At 46.6% G+C, this 18,774-nt stretch overlaps 1 protein-coding gene across 3 annotated transcripts in view; it reads right to left on the bottom strand.

Annotated features, from left to right (window-relative positions):
• The window catches only part of CALCB (calcitonin related polypeptide beta), a 73,072-nt gene extending 54,396 nt beyond the window's left edge, over positions 1-18,676 (bottom strand). The window contains exons 1-2 of one of the 3 annotated variants that reach the window (XM_068261760.1): positions 18,562-18,676; positions 13,718-13,839 (exon numbers count right to left, since the gene is read on the bottom strand). The gene's annotated coding sequence lies outside the window, so the exon portion shown is untranslated. The remainder of the gene's footprint in view (positions 1-13,717; positions 13,840-18,561) is intronic. The other 2 variants (XM_068261759.1, XM_068261758.1) reach the window with 2 other exon arrangements.
• Between the last annotated feature and the right edge of the window lie 98 nt (positions 18,677-18,774).

The following is an 18,774-nucleotide window of genomic DNA, read 5'->3' as shown; positions in this document are numbered from 1 at the left end:
GCTTTTGTCTTGTGGGTACCTTTTGGTAATATAGTAAACCTCACTGAAAAGCAAACTACAGCCATAAATCTTTTTCTGGCAGAATACCACATCTGAGAGCAGGGAAGAGGTAGGATAAGGTCAATAGTTCATGTACTGTACCTGGCTACTTATATAATGCTGCACCTATGGTTCGCTACCTATACTGAGGCCACCACATGTACCTGGCTACATATACTGCAGCACCTGTACCTGGCTAGATAGAACAAGCCAAGATGGCGCCGGGTGCGGACGCCACGGCCACAGGGCTCCGGTCTTTTTTCTTTATTTTCCTTCAATTTCTATTTTTTTCCCACCTGCTCTCACCAACATCTTTCATCCGCCTGGGTGAGATGCAGGGGCCACAGACGTGCACCGCAGGCTGGCATCGGCTGTTCGGCTGCTCTGCCGCTGAGAAACTGACCCCAGTGTGCGCTCTCTAGCACATGGACCATTCCTCCGTCCGCCGAGGCCTGTGAGTGAGGAGGACGCGCTTTGACTCCACCGGCCCGATTTCCGCATACCGCAGGCTGATGAGTCGGGCCACTGCGCCAGTTGCCAGGAGACCAGGACGCCGCATGAGGGGTGCACCGGGATTGCCAGGACAGCCGGTGATCGGTTGCCGTTAGGGGGCGGCAGTCCCCCTCCATTGGCCCATCCGCTCACTGTAAGCCCATCTGCTGCTGCAGCCCCGCAGCCATCCGTTCACCAGCGCCGCATCTCCGTCGGTGAGCTGCTCCCTCTAGGCACGCAGTCACATCACGTGATTGCCAGGACACCAAAGGGCCGATCAGCTGAAGCGGCCACCGCCACCCACGGGGAGCGACCATGGGCCCAGGCACTGCACTGCTTCGCCCTGCATCTGAGCCGTTCACCACCGCTGCCTGAAAGCCACCTCGGGCACACTCAGGATGCCTCCCCATCTGTCCAAACCGCAGGGGAGACCACACCAATCCAGGGGGCACATAGCTGCTGCCCTGACCAGCCTGGGCCTGATCGGCTGCCGCAATCCACGTGGAGCAACCATCACCACTGGGCCTCCTCTGCCTGCAACCACCAGCATATGGACTCTGGACCACCTCGGATTGGGCAGCAAGCCAGGGCTTTGCTTAAGCGTGGCTCAAGCACTTGGTGACTGATTATCGGACTGTACCAGGGGTGTTTTAATCTATTCAATCTGCAGCCCAGAAAGATCACTGCCTCTGCCTCTCTCCTCTCGCTTTGGTTCTCTCTCTTTCTTTCCTCATTTTCTCTTTAGCTATCCCTCTCTTTATCTCTCTCTTTCTCTATCCACTCTCTACCAGGATACTCTGCTGTCTGCCTCCATCATGATCCCCCTCAGTTTCCTCTCTACTTTTCGTGGACATTCGGAGCACCTGTCTTGTTGGGAGCGTGTCGCTGTGTAGCGTCCAGTGCCGAAAATGTCAGCGCTCAGATCAGCTCTCAGGCTGCTTCTCCAGTCCCACTCTTATCTGTTCCTGCTATCAGTGTATGTTTTTCTCTGTTTGTATTACGTTAACTGTACGTGTATGCTGTAATGCTCTCTGGTTTTGCTTTTATTGTTTATACGTATGTGCTTAACTGTATACGACGCACTGCTTAATTGTATGCACAAGCTGTAATGTTGTCCTATGTGTGCTTGTCCCATGTCTATGTATGTACCATGCTTAACCATGCCATTTTCTTGTTTTTCATCAACGACCCTGTATGCGCCAAAACCAATTCCGGGTACAATCCACCGTTGTACTTGGTGGAAATAAATTCTGATTCTGGCTACCTATCCTCCAGCACCTATAGCTTGCTACCTAAACTGAGGGCACCACCTGTACGCTATCTTGTATGTTAACCGGGGACTACCTGAATTTTGCTAGTATTTAAAGAGAACCCGAGGTGGGTTTGAAGAATATTATCTGTATACAGAGGCTGGATCTGCCTATACAGCCCAGCCTCTGTTGCTATCCCAATCCCCCCTAAGGTCCCCCTGCACTCTGCAATCCCTCATAAATCACAGCCACGCTGCTGACAAACAGCTTGTTAGAGCTGGCTGTGTTTATCTCTATAGTGTCAGTCTGCTGCTCTCCCTGCCTCCTGCAGAACTCCGGTCCCCACCTGCATCCCTTCCCTCCCTGTTGATTGGAGGGAAGGGACGGGGCAGGGACCAGAGCTATGCAGGAGGCGGGGGAGCAGCTGAGACTGACACTACAGATGTAAACACAGCCTCACAGCACGGCTGTGATTTATGAGGGATTGCAGAGTGCAGGGGGACCTTAGTGGGGTTTGGGATAGCCACAGAGGCTGGGCTGTATAGGAAGATCCAGCCTCTGTATGCAGATAACATTCTTTAAACACACCTCGGGTTCTCTTTAAGTCCACCCACAGCACATCTTGGTCACACTCACCGTCATAGCGACCGCAGAGCAAGGGCCTGCGGCGAGGGAAAGATTGTCGTGAGTGGCGGGTCCGCACGCCGCAGTAATTGAAATCTATACCCTAGCAAGAATAAGCAGCCATAAACAGGGTGTAGATTTCAATTACTGCGGCCTGGAAGCAGTTAACATCTATGGTCAGCATGGGGGCTCCTGGCGTGTGTACTGTACAAACATGTAAGGAATCCTGGAGAGAGTAAATGGAACTCAAGCTACCTTGTTTAACTGAGTGTAACCAATCAATAACCTCCAGCAATCATTCACCAGCAGCTAATGAGCCACATAGGGCTGGGCTGGGAATAGTTAACCTGCTAAACAATGATCAATGGCCGTCACCTGTCAAGCGGAACTCTGAGTAAATATTACAAGCATTCTTTACACTTGTAATAGATTCATGCAAAATGATTAAAGCTCAGCTAAGGACAGAAACCCGAGCACCCTAATATCTACCGTCATGCCAGAATACATTGCCATAGTTACCAAAAATGCCAACTTGGCACCATAGTTACATACAGTAGAATGCAGTACATTATTCAGGATACTCACTTTTACATTAAATATCCAAGTTTCAGCATCAGAAACACTTCCCACTGGGGATTGCCCTAGGCTGTTGATTATGTGGAATTCTCCAAACCCCCATTTCAGTAAATGAACATTCTGTAGATATAATAATAATAATCTGAACATTTGTATAGCGCTTTTCTCCTGTTGGACTCAAGAGCTGGAGCCACTGAGATGCGTTCAAGAGGCCACCCAGCAGTGTTAGGGAGTCTTGCCTTGAACTCCTTACTGAATAGGTACTGACCCTAGCCAGGTGCCCTTAACCAGTACACTATCCAGCCACTAGCTGACCTGCCAGACTAAAGATGTTGCCGCCAGTGATACATTTCAGAAAGTAAATTAGCGAAAGTAAATATTTTTTAAGTGAGCAAACACTGACTAATTTATAAACGAATATATAAAAAAAAAAAAACAATTTTCTTAATTACTTATTATTTTGTTCATTATTTGACTGCAGTGCCTCTTTACTCCAGTGGGAATTTGTGGTCACATGACAGCCCAGACCCTGCCTGTCTATTTGGGGTGGGACTGTGTCCTGTGCAGGCTGCCCTCTATCCCTGAATATCAGGGGTGAATATTTTCATTATTACTTGTGCACAGGAGCAAATATGATAACTGAATGGGTAATACAAAGCAGGAAAACACTTTTTTATTGAATGTTATGTCACAGTTTTATCCGACTTTAACACTACTGCCTTGTACACACATACGACTGGTGACGCCTGGGGGGCCTCAGGTGATAGTTCGGAGTAGAGTTCTGTACAGACGCGCTGCTATAAAAAGGGGCAGCACGCAGCACACAACAGAGAGGCAACCAGCTGGCTGGTTGAGGGGAAAAACAATGCGTTCAGGTGTCGGATATACATCGGTGCCTCTAAAGATCCAACACACCAGATCTTTAGGCAGCACTGGGAGCACTCCGGTAGATTTGTGGCTAAGATGGTCCTTAACGTCTGCCTTGGTCATATTGAATCCAGTGTGTGTACTTATTAATTAGGCACTGTAGTGACATATAGAAAAATGTAGTAAATGATTTTAGATATCAATTTTTACACTAATCATGCTTGTGTCAGCATCAAAAACACTTCCTATATTTATATAAGGCTGCATATTGGTATGTAACCCCGCCCTCCCAGAGATGTCACAGCCTAGGCTGTTTAGTTATATGGAATTCTGGCCCCAAGTAAATTCTAGGAAACCAGGCAATTTTTTAGTACTGGCTTCGGGAACGCTGAATAAAAAAACATTCTGCAGAGCTGCACCTTGCCAGCAGTAAAGATGTCACCACCTTTTTTTCCACCACAGTTCCTCTTTAACTACTTTACCCCCAGTGGTACGGATTTCTCCGTCCCTTTTTCCACCCTTTTACCACCAAGGGACGGAGAAATCCGTACCGGACGCCGCTCCTGCCACTCCCGCCGCTGTCCGCGCTCCCGCTCGCCCGTCCGCGCGCTCCCGTGCTCGTGCACGCCGCCGCCCGCTTGCCCGGAGATCAATGAACGGGAAAAACCTTTCCCGTTCCTTGATCTCTGCCCCCCGCAATGATCAGCTGCTTCTACGAGAAGCAGCGATCATCGTGAGAAAATAATCAGTGTCCCAGCCTCCCAACTCTTCCTGCAAGTGTACTTACGCTTGCAGGCCGCATAAACAAGAACTCACTGTGGCCATCTTGTGGCCAAATAGTAAAACTACACTCTAAAGCATTTTTCATATACAAATACATTACTTTTACACTAAAAATTAACTCATTACCGCCTACACTCCCCAATTTTTTCTTTTTTGTAATTAAAAAAAAAATTACAATTAAAAAAATACATAAATAGTTACCTTAGGGACTGAATTTTTAAAATATTTATGTCAAGAGGGTATAACACTGTTACTTTATAAACTATATAATTAGGGATGGACGCAAAACTGAAAAAAATGCACCTTTATTTCCAAATAAAATATTGGCGCCAAACATTGTGATAGGGACATAATTTAAACGGTTTATAACCGGGACAAATGGGCAAATACATGTCATGGGTTTTAATTCCAGTAGCATGCATTATTTAAAAACTATAAAGGCCGAAAACTGAAAAATAATAAATTTTTCCCACATTTTTTCCAATTTTCCCATTAAAACACATTTAGAATAAAATAATTCTTGGCATAATGTCCCACCTAAAGAAAGCCTAATTGGTGGCGAAAAGAACAAGATATAGTTCCATTCATTGTGATAAGTAATGATAAATTTATAGACGAATGAATGGAAGGAGCACTGAAAGGTGAAAATTGCTCTGGTGTTCAAGGGGTAAAACCCCTCAGTTGTGAAGTGGTTAAATTGGACCTAAACTCTTGCACAGGACAGAAGGAAAACATAGAGAAATGCACCCTGTATGTATTCAGAGAGTTTAGCCTGTTTAATTCCCCCTCATTTGTGTTTAATCACAAGTTGTAATTTGATCTCTCTCCTGTGTCACCTGACTGCCACGGCAGATAAGGCCATTTGAAAGCACGGGATGTTAACAATATGTCTGCTTCCATGAATCAGGAAGTAGACAGACTGCAGATATATTTGAGGATTTGTATCAGCTGTAACAAAGAAATGTTTTTTTGTTTAAAGGTTATTATGCTGTTGTGTATCTTTTAGAGCAGAGAGGACGTTCTGAGTTCAGGTCCGCTTCAATCCTTTCTCTGCTTCCATGAAACCAAAAATGTAGACACGCTGCAGATTTATTGCAGTTCTGTAAGCTGTAACAAAATCCTGTAGTGATGCCCCTGGTTCAGGTCAGCTTTTTTTTTTTGTATAACGGTCAACAGGCTGTTTTCTGCGATAATGACATTTGCCACATTTATAAAATTGGTGATCGGATGAAAACATCCCAAGTAATCACCATTTCAGACCATTTTGGGGGCTCAGCGACCGGGATGGGGAGAAGCAGAGAGTCTCGGCTCGCTGTGGACCAGCAATAAGCCACTGTGACAGAATGCAAATACCAGCCTCCCGTCTCCTAGCAGGGCGCCTTATCGCGTATGACAAGAGGTTATGAATTGCACTTTAGGGGCTGCGCGACATACGTGACATGCTGCGGAGACTGAGCGCCATTCATTACCGGCCGCCTCCTCGCTCACACAACGTCTGATTTAATTAGGCTTTTCTTGGAAGTGGCGTATCGATGAGCGGCTCATTAGGAGAGTTCTGTTGGCTAATTGAGTGGAGTGTAGCGCTGTGGACTCTGGGGAGGAGTGTGACCATCCGGCGAGTCATGCTACAGACGGGGGAATGTATCATAAATCACAGCAGCGGAGACTGGAGGAGCGACTGACCAGTGCAGGGCAAAATCTCAGCAGGGCTGTCTCATACATGTCATGCAAACATCCTGAGCAGCAGAAACGCAGCCAACAAGTCTCCTAATCCTGTCCATGGCAAATGATCAGGAACCCCTACATCAGCCACTTCCTGCAGCACAGGCAGACCTCCAGAGCACCAGGCTGTGATCTTTTCCGACAGCTGCTGCACTCCATTCATTTCTAATGTGGACATTGCAGTTTTAATTATTAATACACCTAAAGAATTCTTGATCTTCATTAAAGTGTACCTGTAACAAAAAAAGAGCCCCTGCGGGGCTTCTCTAGATCCTGAGGCATCCCCCTGTTCTCTCCAGCAGCCCCGATCCAGCGCTGGCAGCCCTCGAAAGCAGGAACTTAATGAGGCTGTTCCCGTCCTCCTGATCCTGCGCTGGGACCCCCAACCTATTCAGGACCATGACAATTCTGTGAGAGCCTCAGGCAGGTGCACTTGTGGCTTTCGTTCAGGCTCTGTCAGAAATAGGATCCAGAGGACGGGGCAAGTCTCATAAGATCCAGAGGCTTCCCCCTTCCAAGTTACGTTCCCCCTCAGGGGTTCTTTTTCATTGAAGGTTTACTTTAAAGTGGCACTGTAGTGACACATAGTAGAATGCAGTAAATTATTCAGGAGGCCCACTTTTATGGTAATTTTCCTGGTTTTGGTATTAGAAACACCTCCTATATCTACAGTAAATTTTGCTGTATATTGGTATGTTACCCCTCCCTCCCAGTGATGTCACAGTATAGGCTGATTAGATATGCGGGATTCTCCTCCCAGAGCATTCTGGGAGACCAGGTATACTTTGTACTGGGATAAGAGATGGCCCGAACGGTTCCGGGGTTCTCGATCGTGGAGAACCGCGAACTTTTCCGGAAGTTCCGTTCATCCCCATACTGCACCATTAGGGTCAACTTTGACCCTCTACATCACAGTCAGCAGGCACATTGTAGTCAATCAGGCTACACTCCCTCCTGGAGCCACTCTCCCTCTTATAAAAGGCAGGACCCGCCGGCCATTACACTCACTCGTGTGCCTGCAGTAAATAGAGAAGGGACAGCTGCTGCAGTGCAGACTCTCTGACTCTCTCATAGGGAAAGATCAGTTAGGTTCTTGTAGGCTTGTTAGCTTGCTCCTTGCTGATTCTTATTGCTAAAATAGCACCCCAAAACAGGTCTTTTGAGAGCTAATCTTGTTCTTGTGATCTAATTTTTTTTCTGTGTGTCCCACTGACACTTGTGTTGCATAGACAGCCTTGATAATTCATACTGTGTGTGCCACTGCCAGACCCAGCACATTCAGTGACTACCTGTGTGTGTGACAGGTGCACATTGTAATACCCATTACTGCATATACCTACCTACCTGTATAAAAAAACTCAAGGGGAATGAGCTGGGTGGCCACGCTATTAGACCCTCGGTATCGGCACAAAGTGGCGGACATGTTACCAACTCACCAGAAGGCAGAAAGGATGCAGCACTTGCAGAACAAGCTGGCAACTATGCTTTACAATGCGTTTAAGGGTGATGTCACAGTACAACGCAATAAAGGTACCACTACCAGTAATCCTCCTCCCATGTCCACACAGGCAAGGACAGGACGCTCCAGCGATCTCATGGTGATGTCGGACATGCGGACATTCTTTAGTCCAGCTCCTCGCCTTAGCGCTTTCAGATCCACTGTCCACCAACGCCTGGACCGGTAGGTAGCTGACTACCTGGCCTTAAATGTGGATGTAGAAACTGTGAGCAGCGATGAACCCTTGGACTACTGGGTGCGCAGGCTTGACCTGTGGCCAGAGCTGTCCCAATTTGCCATCCAACTTCTGTCTTGCCCTGCCTCAAGCGTCCTGTCAGAAAGGACCTTCAGCGCAGCTGGAGGCATTGTCATTGAGAAGAGAAGTCGCCTAAGTCACAAAAGTGTTCAGTACCTCACCTTTATCAAAATGAATGAGGCATGGATCCCGGAGGGCTACTGCCCGCCCGAAGACTAAGTCAGTCCCCACACACAGCATCTCTGCTTGCACGCCGTGTGACTGCCTGCCCCAAGACTTAGTCACTCTCCACACAGCACCTCTGCCCGCAGGCCGCTTGACTGCCTTCTCCGCCACCACCAACAGGGTCCAGGACTCCAGGCGGATTCCTGAATGCCTGCCTAATTTTTCTGGCTGCACTGCAGCTGCAACAACAAAACAAAAGGCATGTACATGTGCCAATTCCCCTTCGTGATCATTACCTTGCCGTGGTGAAGGGGCTTGCGTATCACAATGAAGCAATGACCGCCGACTATATGAGTGTCTTGGGGGGGGGCAAACCAAAGTTTATAAGGTCATTGCTTCATTGTGGACAGACCAAATTTGATCAGCTGGACAGTCTCTGTTGTTCTATCATTGAGCTACCACAGCCCGGCCGCCATATGGGCTTGAAAACCGCCACGGCTTGCACTCTGGCCATGGTGCGCACCAGTCCAGCACGGCCGTCACTACGCAAACAGCTGTTTGCGGTGCGTTACACAGTGAGTTTGGTGTGTCAGTGTGAAGCAGTACTCTAATTACACTCCCTGATTGATGTATACACATGCAAGATGTTTGAAAGCACGTTAGGCCTGCAATTTAGCATTCAATGTGATTTCTGCCCTTAAAACGCTGCTTTGCGTCCGATCCAGATTTTTGGCGTCTATCCCACTCCGCCATGCCCCCCTCCAGGTGTTAGACCCCTTGAAACATCTTTTCCATCACTTTTGTGGCCAGCATAAATGTTTCTAGTTTTCAAAGTTCGCCTCCCCATTGAAGTCTATTGTGGTTCACGAAAGTTCGCACGAACCGAACTTTCGCGGGAGGTTCGCAAACCTAAAATCGGAGGTTCGGGCCATCTCTAACTTGGATCGGAATTCTCAGTAAACAAATATTCCGCAGAGATCACCTGCCAGGACCAAAAATGTTGCCACCTGTGATAAAGTTCAGAGTATAAATAAGGAATAGGAGAGATTATATATCGGACGAACATTGACTAAATAATTTATAAAATATTGTAAAAAAAAAAATAAAATTTTTTTTTTGTTAATTATATTATTTTCATTATAGTTCTTAAATTCAGGAGCCTTTTTTTCTAATAATTGTATATACTCAAATACAAGTTGACATTGTGTATAAGTCGACTCCAATATTCAACCCTCTTTAGCGGGAATTTTCTATTGACTCAAGTATAAGTCTACCCAGCAAAGTTAATGGCTGAACTTAGGGACCAGGAAGAATTAACAGCTGCACTTGGGGCCCAGAAGGAGTTATAGACTGCACTGCATACAGTACTGCAGCTATTAACACCTCCTGTCCCTTAGGCCCCATTCACACTTGAAAGCGCAAATTTTGCAGGAGTGATCTTTCCTCAATTTAACGCAGAAAAAAATCACTGGACACTGCAGCGATTTTCCCGCGATCGCATTTAGCGCTTCTATATCACTGAAACACAATCTCTAGGAAATCGCCTGAAAATGGTGCCGGCTACGCGTTTTTGCGTTTGGCAATTTGCGTTCTTCAGGGCTCCAAACTCCCTTCTCCCCCTTTGCATTGTTTGCTGCTCCTTTCAAAAGGTAAACACACATTTAGGCCTGGAACTCACTACAAAGCGCTATCGCTAATCGCTAGCGTTTTTAATGAGCATTTTGTACGCGATTTCATGAGCGTTTTCTGGCAATTTTGCAGGCAATTGTGTAGCGATTTGCGATTAGCATTTTTAATTCTGATTGGTCCTTTCAATTAATTAATTTTTTTTACAGTGTGCAGTAATTTAAAAACGCTAGCAAAATCGCTCTGTATAGCAATTCATGAGTGATTACGCCAGCGTTTATATATTTTACATTGCAGAAACGATAACGCCACCAAAATGCTGCAGGTCCTGCAATAGCAATTTTGCAATTGGTCCAGTGGAATTTGGCCCATCCATTAACATTAGCTGAGTGTTTAGGTAATTCGCTAGCGTTTTGAATCGCTCTCTAAACGCTCAAAAAAATCGCTCTAGTGGGTTCCAGCCCTTAGAGAAGATAACACACTCTCCTGCGATAAAAGCACTAAAAGATGAAGCTAGAGGGTGATAATAAAAGGTGCTCATACACTGGCCGATGGGACCACAGGTTTAGATCTTTTTCTGATTAAATATGACCAGAGAGGGATGTATTGCTGCCACACATCTATCCACAGATTTCCAATAGATCTCAGCATGAAATGGTGGTGAGTGGTGCAGTCTCGTTTTGGCTTCCCTGTCCACTTTTGCGGTCATCCTGCGTCCCGCGTCATTCTCCACTGCCACCTGTACCCACTGATCCTGCTGTTAGTACATGCAGCAGGGTTGCAGGGGAACCGGTGCCCCCGTCAGCAATGGAGAGAAGACACGGGACATAAGAGAAGGCACGAGTGGACAGGGAAGCCAAAACTAGACTGCAACACTTACCACCGGTCCAGGAGATACACATAACATATGGGGGGGGGGGGGGGGGGGAAGGAGTCCAGCAGGGGGTGTGTCATCAGGAAATTGAACCCTGCACACCCAATCGTTTCACCTTAAAGCTGCCCATACATTACCCGATTTGTGGCGCTGATATCACGCAGATTTGATCACAATGATCGAATCTGGCATAGATTGGAGCCGCATTGTAGCTGTCCGACTTTTGTTTTGATTTATTTTAAACAATCAATCTGGCATGCTGGAACAATTTCAAAAGCGTTCGGTCGGGTGAATGGCGGTAGGGGCATTCGATTATAAAAAGATTCACGTACTTCCTGTTTCAGTGACCACCTAGGTTATAATGTAAATTCACTGTTGATCACCAGGAAAGGAAGTGATACAAGGCAATAAAACCTTGGCAGATGTTTTACCTCCTGACTACCAAAATGCCTGCCCATGTCTCTCTGTGTCGCTGCCAGAGAGATTTACCTCATTATTTGTCCCAATTAGACAGGAGAAACCAGCAGTTAGCTCCACCCACCACACTTTACCAAGAAAAATCCTGTTTCCCTAAAATTAAGACATCCCCTGAAACTAAGCCCTAGCAGGAATTTCAAGCATGCTCCAAATATAAGCCCTACCTTGAAAATAAGCCCTTGAGGCAGAAGGGGAAAAAGGATGGCAACTTGTGTTATTACTGGAACAAAAGTCTCACGGTTGATACCTTGGCTTCATCATTAGGCCAATCACTAAACTCGCTGCTACTCGGGTGCAGTGATTGGCCCAATAACAGAGCCTTGGTCTTGCCTGCTAGACCATCGGCTCCAGTAGAAACACAAGTTGCTGTACTTCTTCCCCATAGGCTGAACCTCAGTGACACAGCAGCATGGAGCTGGGGGTAATCCAGGGGGACATCAGAGGAAACCAGAAGAACATGGTGGACAGCGGAAGACATAGTGGAGGACAAGAGGAGAGGGGATAGCTGGGGAAACCAGGAGGACACTAAAGGTAACAAGGGGGACATAGCGGCACTCAAGAGGTAGATCCAGCAGAGGAAGTGGGAAGTGGGGAAGGCAGGAGGACGCACAGCACAGGAGCTTGTGTGTTCCTAGAAATATAGGACTAGGGCTGCACGATTTTGGGTAAAAATCGAAATTGCGATTTTTCTCTTAGGAATTGAGATTTCGATTTATTCACAATTTTTTCTTCAAAACGGGCGGGGTCAGGAGCCTAGCTATGGCGGGCTCTGTGTCAGAAAATTTTGCTGTGCATTCGCATTGCATTTCAGGCAATGCACATTTATACAGCCTGAAGCCCTCTATGATGACCCCTTGGCTTAACAATGTGCGTGCGGTAGTACTAATGTGCGGCGTACGTGACTCTTATGAGCCGGGCAGCGGGGGCGGATCCACTGACAGAAGCAGTGCATATTCATGATTGCTAATGAGCGGGGGGGGGCGAGTCCAGTCCGGAGCGGCACACACAGCTTCACCAATCACTGGATAGTGATGGTATGACTGCAGTGGTAGGCGGAGCTGTACAAAGCGTACAGCTCCGCCTACCGCCTCCGTCATTCCATTGGTTTCCAGCGATTGGAGAAGCTCTGTGCTGGACTCGCCCCCCCCCCCCCGCAGTGTTCTCCCCAGGCTCTTTTAGCCGGGTGCTCCACCCGGCTAGATTTGGTGACCACCCGGCTGTCATCGGCTCACCTCCTCACCTCCTAATATGCTGTAAGCAGAGTTGCCCTGCATTTTCATCTCGTCCCACCCGGCTGCTTTTTCATGCCACCCGGCTACTATTTCATGCCACCCGGCTGGAAAAAAATTCTGGGGAGAACACTGCCCCGGCTCATTAACATATGGAATATGCACTACGGCGTCTCTCCTCGGCGCGTAGCGGTAGGCGGACCATGCGGCCAAGCATGGGCACAGCGGGAACTAAAAATCGAAAACCGCCGGATACTGACGATCCCCAGATCGTCTTCACAGGGACCGCGGTTTCGGTTTAATACCGGAAAATCGTGCAGCCCTATAGGACATCCCTGAAAATAAGCCCTAGCACCATATCTCCCAACTGTCTCTCTTTTGGAGGTACAGTCCCTCGTTGGGAACCGTCCCTCTTTCTCCTCTCTTTCAGTACTCATGTACATACCTATGTAAATATATGTATTTTTTTCTAGTGGAAAATGTGTTTAATTGACTCTAAACTTTATTCCCATCCTTTAAATTGATATATTTCTTATTTTCAATTGGCAATATAAAGGAAAATGGACCAGGATAGAAAGGACCAGTATGGCTTGAATTACAAAAAAAGCACTTTTTCTTATAAAATCTTCATACCATGTGTGGCATGGGTGTGGCTGAAGCATCCCTCTTCCTGTTCTCAAAACGTTGTGAGGTATGCCTAGCAAATATTTTGCAGGAAAAATTAATATAGGGCACTGTCTTATTTTTAGGGAAACACGGAAGATCTGTAAGTAGAGTGCTTCTTTAAGAAACTTTCTGACATTTGGAAACTGATGAGGGGGTTTCTCAAGTCACAGAAATGAGGAAGCTGCTGATTTCTCAGGAATAACATTTCTTGTAAAGAGGAGAGAGAAGTCAGCGACAGACTCCGCTGCCTCACAATGACACGAGTCCCTGACGCATTTTCCCGCCAACTCCAACCCCTGGTACATTACTAAAAGTGACATGCTACCCTCACAAAAAATCTGCCATGATATATATATATATAAGTCCTGCACAGCTTTTTTTTAATTGAATGTTAATATACTGTATATACTGTATACACTGGTATACACAGTCTGGACTTACAGACTAAGTTTACTACAGCCAGCGGTTTACTATATCAGGAGTTTACTATAACAAGATTCTACTGTATACCCTGTAAAGCCCTGCAGAAGAGGTCAGCGCTATATTAATACTAAATAATATTAAATACCTTACCATTACAATTTGGAACCAGCAATGAATTTCCAGCATTGACTGCACAAATCGTACTTCATTTCAAGCCTGGATTGTGCACCCCATTTGCCCAGAAATTTTCCTCTTCCTGCAGGGGTAATCAGCTGCAAAGAGCAGGAAACCTTATTATTAATAAAGAACACCTGCACTAGAGCCTTATTCACATAATTAATGGCATCAAACCCATTACAGAGCCTTTTCATGGCCAGATTCACACCAGAGGCTTGATTCACTAAACCGTGATAACTCAAATATCACACCTTATGAAAAAATATCACACCTTATCAAAGATGTCACACCTTATCAAAGTTAACACGCCTTATCAGAGTAGCATAACTAGCGCTACGAACCCGCAGGGGCTCAGGGCAGGACAAGTGCCATTGCCAATTAGCAAAAATCTATTAACCCTTCGCACTCTTGCATGCAAATGTTCAAACAAATGCATTCACAGATTCACTCATCCAGGCACCACTGTTATCCCTACAGCTAAGTTAAAAGCCGGGGTTTTAGTTCATGTATGTGTTTGTCAGCATGCACACAGCTTATGCTGGTGTATGTGCATGGTGCACATGGATACATAACGTTAGCTCCTTTGTGCGATTGGTAAGATGCACTATCTGTCCCAGGAGAGGACGTCAGGATGTGTGCTCCTAATCCATTGATAGGTTTGATGCAATTAAATGTGTTTGCATGTTTGCACTATGCATGTTACAGGGCCAGAGTTAGGACACCTATGTTTACCTGGGTACTTCTGCGCAGTATAGGTGACTAAGCATAAGAATGCATTCTTCTGTGAACTAAAACCCCGGCTTTTAACTTAGCTGTAGGGATAACAGTTGTGCCTGGATGAGTGAATTTGTGAATGTATTTGTTTGAACATTTGCATGCAAGAGTGCGAAGGGTTAATAGATTTTTGCTGTTTTCTAGCCACACCCCCTTCAGCACCTGCCTTTCCTTAATAATTTATTTAACGTCCTAACTAGAGGCGATGTGCCTGGATATATGTATTTTCTTCTTATTGCCAATTAGCAGGCATAAGTTCGTAGCGCTCGCTATGCTACTCTGATAAGGTGTGTTAACTTTGATAAAGTGTGCTTTCTTTGATATCTTTAAAGGTGTGGTATTTGAGTTATCACGGTTTAGTGAATCAAGCCCCATATGTGATGCAGTACACTACGCAGTTGCAATATCCTTCTGGCTGGCAGCAGGGGTCACAGAGGTCGGAATCGATACTAGGTTCCCATATGTGGCTCCTTATGACCACTGCCTGCCAGCTCTGCCAGTCCAAGGACTCCTTATGACCACTGCCTGCCAGCCCCTTAATGAAGAACATGTAACTTAAAGGACTTCCGAGGCTGTACCCAAGGTGAAAATAAACTAATGAGATAAACAATTTATCCTCCTACTCCTAAAAAGGACTTTTTTTTTAGATATCCCATGGTGGTTTTATTTTATATTTAAACATTTACAAAGTACAATGAATTTTTTGTTGCCTCTGCTCAGTGGCAGCCTATTAAGTAACCCAGAGTTAAAATTCATTAATGATTGCCCTTTTTTTTTTTAATCTCCTTCTGCTCTCAGAAGTTGTATCCTGCCAGGAAAACTTATGTGGCTGTAATCTGCTTATCAGTGAAGTTTACTATATCCCCGACAACAAGACAGAAGCTGTTACTTCAATGCCTAAAAATTAACTTTCAGGCAGCAAAATTCAGGTAAAACTGCCTGGTTATTAATATGTTTTGCACTGTATACACACGTTTATCTTATCACATGTCACATCGGGTACACTTGAATCACTGCACTCATAACCTTCATGCACTAACATTACTCTGAGTCTTTCTGCCTGGGCTCTGGGGTCCTCTAAAGGTGGGCTTTCACTGATATTGTGCAGTGCCTCCTACCTTTGGGAGAGTCCAGCCAGCCAATTACCCACTCTCCAGTGTGCAAGTGCAGCTTTAGAACAGGTAAGCCATGTAATGGAGTGATTCCTGCATTGCGTCATTACCTTCCACAATGCCAAGACAGAGGGAATGACAAACACTGGTTCGCATGACAGCCAGGGGCCCCGGATTCTCTCACTGGCTGGGGCCCCTACACCACCATGCGATACCCAGAGGAAAGTGCAGGTGAGCCCTGGACCTCTCACCACCAGGGCTCACCTGCACTTTCCTTTGGGTATCGCATGTGGGTGTAGGGGCCCTGGCCAGTGAGAGAGTCTGGGGCCCCTGGCTGTCGTGCGAACCAGTGTTTGTGATTTTAAATTTCTTTTTTGCAGCTTCCAGAATGTGGTTGACAGGTGAGTGGTTAAGTAGGGGACACTTGTGGGAGACCTGCCTGCACGGGGCGTCCCTGCTAGTGACGTAATCTAAAAAACGCATATGCGTTTTGTATGCGTTTTAAAGCATGCGTTTTTAAAAAACGCTGGTTTTGTTGCATGATTTTCATAAACGCATCATAATGAATATCAATGGTAACGCAATGTAATGCATTTTTATACGCGTTTTTTTTTTAATGTTTTCTGATGTATTTCCGCTTCCTGTTGTCTTTCTAGTGATTTGCATAAAACGCAATTGAAAAACGCATACGTGTTTTGTATTTGCGTACCGCAAACGTGTAAAATCGCATGCATAAAAAAGCTAGAAAAACGCATATGGGGGAAAAAAGACCACAATAAAAAACATACATGACAGAAAACTCGACCTTTCACGCACAGCCATACGTGCACCCAGCCTAAAGTAAGCTGAGTAGCAAACAACCATGTCACACCAAAGTGAGTGATCACAGCCATGTCACAGGAAAATGACCAAGCATAACTATGCCACAAAACCTGAGAGAGTAAGGCCTCTTTTCCACGGACTGTTGATGCGCAGTGAAATGCCTGTCAAACTCTCACAGCTGCTTGCTGCTGCCTGGTAACTGCTCACTGCTGCCTGGTAACTGCTTGCTGAGCACGCAGATCAATTGTCCGTGGAAAAGAGGACTAGGAATGGTCAATGAGATACACGTTTTTGCTAGTTCATTCTAATTTTTATGCAGTTTGCAAACAGACTTGCAGCAGCTACATTCCTCCCCTAGCTGAGCGGTACAAGACTGGTTGCAGTGGGGCTTGTACCGCTCTTGTCAGAACTGGAAGGAATCGTTGTTAGAAGGAAATGTTGAGCTTCTGAGAGGAACTGATGGAGAGTTAAGTACGGTATGTAATATTCATTTGCAGGTACATTATGTGTGTATTTTAAATCAATTTACTTGGTTCAGGTTCACTTTAAGAATCTATTTTGTTTCCACTCACAGGTTTGCTGTAAAACTTTTTCTCCTCAGGTTTGCTTACCTGAGATGAAGCAAATAAAATTGATACTTACTTGGCGCTTCCTTGGTCCCCTTCAGACTGTGTGCTCCCTCACCGTCCCCCCAGATCCTCTGCTAGCTAGCTCCGTAACTTTATTCAGTCGCCCATGCACGGCATGGCCATGGACACACCCCATTTGCGCTCGTGGCTGGGAGTATTCTGCGCCTGCACAGTACTACTATTGAGAACAATCCCAGCAACCAGAATGTGACGGGGATACAGACAGGCCACGCATGCGCAGTAGAGCACGACTGAACAAAGTTACCGGTCCAGCTAGAGGAGGATCAGATCAGTCCGGGAGAATGGCAAGGGAGCATACAGCCTGAAGAGGGCTTGCAGATGCCTAAGCAATTGTGAATGCTTCTTCTGAGGTGGTAGGGAGAAAAAGAGTTGAACTTACCCGGGGCTTCTAACGGTCCCCCGTCGACATCCGGTGCCCGCGCAGCCACTCGCCGATGCACCAGTCCCCGTCCCACTTCTGGGTTTTGCGACTATAGAGTCGCAAAACCGCTGCGCTCGCGACCTTGCTCCCGGTGACGTTTCCCGGGAGGCGCAGTGGTTTTACGACTTTTAAGTCTGTACTGGTTAAGGGCACTGCCTTTGACATGGGAGACCAGGGTTCGAATCCTGGCTAGGGTCAGTACCTATTCAGGACGTCTGCGGGGGACCATTAGAAGCCCCGAGTAAGTTCAACTCTTTTTTCCCCCTACAATACTCCTTTAAAGGAGCTCTGTGGAGGGGTTAAAAAAACAAAAAATGATACTTACCTGGGGTTTCTATCGGCCCCCTACAGCTGTCATGTCCCATGCCGTCCTACGACCCTCCGGTCCCGGGCTAATTATGCGTCTAACTAGAGTGCGGCTGCGCGCATGCTCACTTCCGCACACGTCGTTGGGCGCTAACTGCGCAGTACAACTTCGTACTGCGCCTGCGCAGTAAGCACCCGATGACGCACGCGTGAGCGAGCACTATTCGTCTAGACCAGGGTTTCTCAACCAGGGTTCCTTGAGTACTCTGCAGGGGTTCCTTGGCATTTTCCCCCATTGTGGGGGAAGTATGATAGAGCACACTATAATAGGTGGAACTGTAACAAGAAGCACTAAATTGGAGTGGCAGTGTAATAGGGGGTAGTGAAATAAACAGCCACATATACTTTCAAAGACCATGCCTCCTGCAAAATAAATGCAGGGGTTCCTTGAGATAAAAAAAAATGTTTGCAGGGGTTCCTTGAGATCCAAAAGTTGTTTGCAGGTTTCCTCCAGGGTAAAAAAGGTTGAGAAAGGCTGGTCTAGACCAGCGGCGGGGAACCAAGGATTGTAGGACAGTACGGGACATGACAGCTGCAGGGGGCCGATAGCAGCCCCAGGTAAGTGTCGTTTTTTATTTTTTTGACCCCTTTGTAAGGGTGTGAGGAGAAGAGTCTTTTCTTAGCAACCCACCCTGGCAAGTTTTAACATTCTGCGCTGTAGATTTCAGTCACCTTGTGCTCCTTTCACAGGACTAGAAAACACCAGCAACTTCACAGTAGCCAGAGGATCGTGACGTCATCACCGCACAGCACAGTCACCTTACTAGTACCCTCCGCAGACCCCTGACACGCAGCTCCTCTCTGACACGCCTCCGCCTTCTGACGTCACACCTTTCGTTCCAACAGGGAACACACTGCTATGGGTGTGGCCGAGTAAGCGCGCTC

This window comes from Hyperolius riggenbachi, chromosome 11, assembly GCF_040937935.1.
Source record: "Hyperolius riggenbachi isolate aHypRig1 chromosome 11, aHypRig1.pri, whole genome shotgun sequence".
Lineage (NCBI taxonomy): Eukaryota > Metazoa > Chordata > Amphibia > Anura > Hyperoliidae > Hyperolius > Hyperolius riggenbachi.
The sequence above is the reverse complement of the archived record's forward strand: the minus strand, read 5'-3'. Positions and strand labels throughout refer to the sequence as shown.